Source organism: Monomorium pharaonis, unplaced genomic scaffold (assembly GCF_013373865.1).
Source record: "Monomorium pharaonis isolate MP-MQ-018 unplaced genomic scaffold, ASM1337386v2 scaffold_298, whole genome shotgun sequence".
NCBI classification, from domain to species: domain Eukaryota; kingdom Metazoa; phylum Arthropoda; class Insecta; order Hymenoptera; family Formicidae; genus Monomorium; species Monomorium pharaonis.
The window spans coordinates 1-6,140 of NW_023415580.1; the positions used below are offsets into that span (position 1 = coordinate 1).

Consider the following 6,140-nt stretch of genomic DNA (forward strand, 5'->3'; position numbering starts at 1 on the left):
TCTTGATCAGCGGAAGATAAAGATGAAGTGTTTACGGAAGGAATCTCATCTATTTCCCAAAAACGATGTAATAATCTGTAAAGTTCATCATCGACAGATACATGGTAGCTGTGCGAGGTATTACTAGAAACGTTAGTGTCTGTGGACCGGACACAATCCATCCAAGTTTTGTGAATTGAGCAGTGGGTGAATGTGGGGGTCCCTTGATAACTTTATTTTCAATAATATGTCCATATATATCGGCGCCTAAAATTAAATCGATGGACCGAGGGGAAAGAAAATTCGGATCTGCCAATTGCAGTCCTTTTAGGTGCGGCCATATTGGTTTGTTAATTTGAGTAGAAGGAATTGATGTAGTAAGTTTACGTAAAATGTGTGCTTGAATTGAAAAATCAAACTTATTAAAACGATCTCTTAATTTAATAGTTGTGACACCCTTAGTTTTATTGGAATGTTGTGCACCGATTCCTACCAAAGAAATTGATGAGTGATTTCGAGGAAGTCGAAGTTGCTGAACGATACGTTCTGAAATCAAAGAGATTTCCGATCCTTGATCAAGTAAGGCTCGGATTTCGAAGGTTTCTTTGGTAGGTGATATAACCAGCACCCTCGCCGTAGCAAGAAGAACACACGGAATGTTATTATTTAGTCAACTGGAATGAAGAGTCTGAGCTTCAGAGGAAATTGAAGGTGTCGAACTATCCGATGATTCGACGGATTTTTTAGTAGTGTCGTGTTTAGATGAATTAAACTTATTATATTCTTTATGAATTGATGTATGATGACGCCGTCCGCATTTCTGACAGCGCTTTGTTATTTGACAGGCCGAGACTCGATGCGTTCCTAAGCAATTGAAGCATAATTTGTGCTTGTTGATAAGCGCGACTTTTTGCGGAACAGATTTCGAAGTGTACTGTGAACATTTAGATACATAATGATTTGATGAGCAGATAGGGCAGATGAATGAACTATTTACTTTATTTTCGGTTGACTTTCCTTGATAATGAGATTTGACTGCTTTTGAATTTGGCTGTAGTGGGAGTAAACCAGATCGAGAATTTTCAAATGCTTGAAGAGTTAACAATTGAGAAATGAGAAATTCACTAAATTGTTGCCAAGTAGGCGGCTCCTTGGATGATCCTAATTGTTTCTCCCAAGCCTTAACAGATTCGGAATCGAGACGTTGCACCACGACAAAAATAAGAAAATCATCCCATGTCGAGACAGGGCGTTCTAAACTTTCGAAATTTCGGTAAATTTGCATAACTTGTGTATATAATTTCTTTAGTTCCACGGCAGATTCTTTCGTCATGCGCTTGATTGAAAACAATGAATTCATTGCTGCGTGAACGAGAAGACGTTTATTTTCATAAAATGAATTTAGTGCATCCCATGATCTCTGAAAATTTTCAGCTGATAACGTTGTATTTTTTAATATTGAGGCGGCGGAGCCAGTGAGACTGATTATCAAATACTGAAGCTTTTCTACGGATGACAATGTCGGATTTGAAATAACAAGCGATTGAAATAAATCTTTAAATGAAAGCCAATCCGACGGAGTTCCGTTAAATTTTGGGAGATCAAGTCGTGGGAGACGCGCATGATGAAAGAATGCCGGAATTTCAGGAGAGGAGAATGATGCGACCTGAGTAGACGGTGTACTAGGAACGCCTTCCTGCTCAGACTCGAGTAAAGAATTTATTTTGTCAACTACATTAACGTAATATTCATGAGTTTGAGAATAAAGATTGTAGTAAAATATACGTGACTTTGAATAACAGACGATCATCGTCATTTAATTCGTGCATTGCTACTAATATTGCCTTGTGTTCCAAGCAGAAACGCTCCCAGTCATCTTTCAAGGTCGACAAGCGAGACTTTACTCTATTCGTAGTAAACATCTGACAATCCGTCACCAACAAAACTATCATATGCCTTGTTATGAATTTAGATAAAATAAACTGTTGCTCAATGTGAGCTTGCACGTGGCTGAGCCTCATCTTCAATAATTCTCCGTTCTCTTCTCTTTTTTTTTTTTTTTTGTTTTATATATATCCGGCTCGAAGGACCAAAAAATGTTTAATAAACAAGCACGCCGGTTGAAAATGATTACAGAGTCAAATAAAGGTGGCAGAAAAATTTAATAACTTTAAAATAATTTGGCAGAATATAAAATTTAATCTATGACAAGTCTGAATAATCTATGAATATTCTGATTAATTTATGACAATTCGGTTAATGACGGACGTTCACAACAAATATAGTAAATAACACATATGGAATTACACACATATAGAATAGAATACATATAAGAATACACAACAATCAGAAATTACTAGGGTTAATAAATTATAAAATTATTCATACAATAACGTCAAACGGTTATTCAAATTAATAATCATGCATTCCATACCATAAGCTTTATGCAATCATATTATAATCGTAATATTTACAAATGAATCATAAAATTAGTTGAGAATGATAAGCGTAATGAGAATTACGGAACATTACAGTGATTCTAGATTTTTACATCAATAGTATTTCAAATGAATTTACAATATTTCAAGTAATTAACGCATATGCAGAAGAAGGTTACACTAAAACTTTTGATTCATACATGTTTAACATTTATCAAAAAATGTCTCTAAACAGTTGATTGAATACGTCTGATAGTGACGCCAACATGTGAACGCATCTAAATAGATTACGTTCGAAAGTACGACGGTATGAAAATGTCTCTGAATAATTGCTGAATAGTACAGCTGAATGGGAACCTCTGAATTGAGTTCTGTCCTGTCGGTTCGCCGTCGTGCTAATCCGAAACAGGATGAAAACTTTCTCAAGAACTCAATTGAAAACTCTCTACAGAGGTTCCGTGTACCTGGAGCTCGATCTCCTGGTCTCTCTCTCTCAGCAGGCCGTAGAATTTAGAGTCGAATGTCCCTCTCTCTCACTCTCTCGATAGGCCGTAGAATTTAGGGTCGAATGTCCCTCTCTCTCACTCTTTCTGCTCGTCGTGGTGACTGCAGGAATTGAACTCGAACTCTATCTTTCAGCAACCCGTAGGGTCTGCAGAAACTGATTATGCAGTGTACTTGGCCGTGGTAAGTCTCTACTTTGAATGTGCAACCAATTTGCACGAGATACGTGGCACGTAACGAAAACCTTTACAATACGTGTGTATTGTAATCTGAATGAACGTCTTACTCTGACCCTCGTCTCAGAAAGAATGAATGAAAATCTGACTGTCTGTTTGTAGCGTCGTCAAGAGAAATTGGGTCAAACAAAGCAAGATCAGACGTGAGTCGCGTCGAGGAGTCGGTCAACGTCCTCGGTATCAATCATGTACGAATGTACACAACTACATAGAACCTTCTCATGCATATGCGTCCTTTAATTTTCTGAACAGAATTAGTAAAATTAATAAAAGAATAATTGGAAATAGAATCAAGCACAAAAATAATTTATATAAACTATTATTGAGAAAAAAAGTACTTTTCAAAAATAAATTTTGCAACGAATTGTTAAAAATTTACTATAAGAAAAAACTGATTATGTTAATTGATTCTACGAAAAGTTACGAAAAAGTTTATATAATTTTTTATGTCGGTTTTTGTTTATGCAAAAAAATAAATATAACGATTTATTGAAACTCACTCCAGCCCATAGCAAGAGCATTAAAAAAGTTGGTATAATTATTGGAAATAAGACCGGATCATGATAAACTATATAACAATAAATAAATATATATATATATATATATATATATATATATGTATATATCTTATATTTTGTATTATAATAATTCTATCAAAACTATATCATAAAAATTTTTTGGAATTTTATAAAATTATAAAATGTTTATGACAATTTTGATAGAATTTAAATGATAAATGTTTTGTCAACTTACAAGTATAATTAGGCATATTAAGAATAAACGCTTACCGGTCTTTATGAGTTGTGCATAATGCATTACTTGCTTCGTGGATGCACCAGCCGGAGCATGATCCAGGATCATTGGTAGAAGAGTCTGTAAAGATGAGAGCAACATCATGAATAACTATTAGATTAATAAATTAACAATGATTGTTAATTCAAACAATACACAATTATAAAAGAAAGTGTTATTAATCCTTAGAATGTATATCATTATTTTACTTTCGGACTACAACTATGGGTCTGTTGCGCCAGACACTATTTTCTTTATTTTAAAGTAAAGAAAAAAATTAAAAGAAAAATCACGAAATATCTGTCAACATCACAGTTGACACGTCATAATTATGATTGACAATGTGATAGTCATTTTCTGCAAAATTGTTTATTAAATATTTTATTTTTTACAAATTCTGATATAAGTATAGGAAAAAAAGGTTTTCTTTAAAAATATATGTATAATTTTTCCTATACAGAAAACAAATTCTTTTAAAGTTTCTTAAACTTATTGGACTTTATACCGAAAACAAAAAATTTTTCATGCTCACTTTTACGCGTATATAAGCTAAATTTTTATAGAACAATTTCGTCTTAATCAAGGCATTATAAAGTCTAACTTTAAGAATTCCACATTGTTTGTTCCTGTCATTTATGTGTTTAGAATTTCGAATTCACGAATACAAATTACAGATCTTTTATATTAAGAAAATATTGTTATGACTTATAAAATTTTCCTTGTTTACAACATAAATTTTGCAATTTAGACTGATAATAATGCATATACTTTTATTCTATAGAGAAAGATTTCCAAATTTACAAAAGCAATAAGATGTAGTCATTTTGACAAAAATTACTGCATTTAATTGATAAAACAAATTTGTTTCTTTTAATATTTGACAAAATGTTATTACGAATCTAAAATATACGAAAAAATTAAATTAATTTTTATTTTAACTTTCTACCGTATGAAATTTTATTTTTATACTATTTAAGGAAAGAAGCAATAATTTATCAAAATCTTTTAAAAAGACATTATTTTGATTACAAATAATGTTTAGCATAAATAATTAATAATATTGTTACAGAAAAAACTCACATCTATAAGTATGGGTTGTACGCGTTTATTTAAATTTTGTCTGTTTGATATTTAACGACAGTCTGATATTTGACAACGATTTTACTGCACGGTTTTACAGTGTTCCCTTCATCATCTAATATTTTTTTTTAGGATAGGAAATAAATATGCAAGCTTAGCGGTTTTAAAGTTACATGCAAAAATTATTTTGGTTGGACGTTTCAGATCTGTTAGAGTCGGAGAGTTAATTTAACGTTACATATAGTATTAGATAAGACAACTGAAAGTACGTTATAGATATCATACCGTGTTTAATTGGTCCTTGTTGAAACCACCGAACAAAAGAGTATGTTCGAACACAAGGGTTGCGTGATAGCATCTTCAGCGCAAACAATGTTTTTAAATATTTGCATAGCCTTGCCCGTAGGTTTGAATTCGTGCATACCAATTAAGTCCATCAGTGCCTATAACGAGATGTCCATAAAAAAAAAAGGAAAATTGCGTTGATTTTTTTTTAGAGAGGTTGTCTCGAGATTGGAATTACACGTACATTTATAGGACCGGAAAATCTGGCAATAAATTGAAGAATTGGATTTGGCATTCTGCCACAATAAGCTACAGGTGCCAGGGCGAACATAGCTGTGATCTTGTTCTGATATTCCGGCCGTTCTGATGCCATTATAAAGAAAGCAGTGGTTCCTTGGCTATGACCAATATAAAACATTTTTTCTTGGCCCGTAACTTTTACGATGTAGTCTATCATGGCTGGAATATCGCGCACACCGATCTCATGGAAGCTGCGTAACAAAGATTGCAGTTTTTATGAATCTTATATTTTATATATATTGTATTCTTATGTATTTTATATTTATTGTAATTTTTCAAAAAGTTTCAGACGGAAAAAATAGATGGATTTTTATTAATTAAGTGTTGCATGTTAATTCTCAGACAGCACACGATATTTATAGTAAATATTTATACTAAATTTATAAACATTTATTATAATTTTATACAAAAATTTACATATAATTTATAAATTTATTATAAATTTATTTATAAATATTTATTATTCTATTTATTTTCAAAAATATTACATAAATATTTTATATATTTGAAAAAGTTACAAAATCTT

The 6,140-nt window shown here is 32.1% G+C and overlaps 1 pseudogene; it reads right to left on the minus strand.

The window, feature by feature from the left end:
- Positions 1-3,886: 3,886 nt before the first annotated feature.
- On the minus strand, positions 3,887-5,828 carry LOC118648219 (annotated as a pseudogene).
- Between the last annotated feature and the right edge of the window lie 312 nt (positions 5,829-6,140).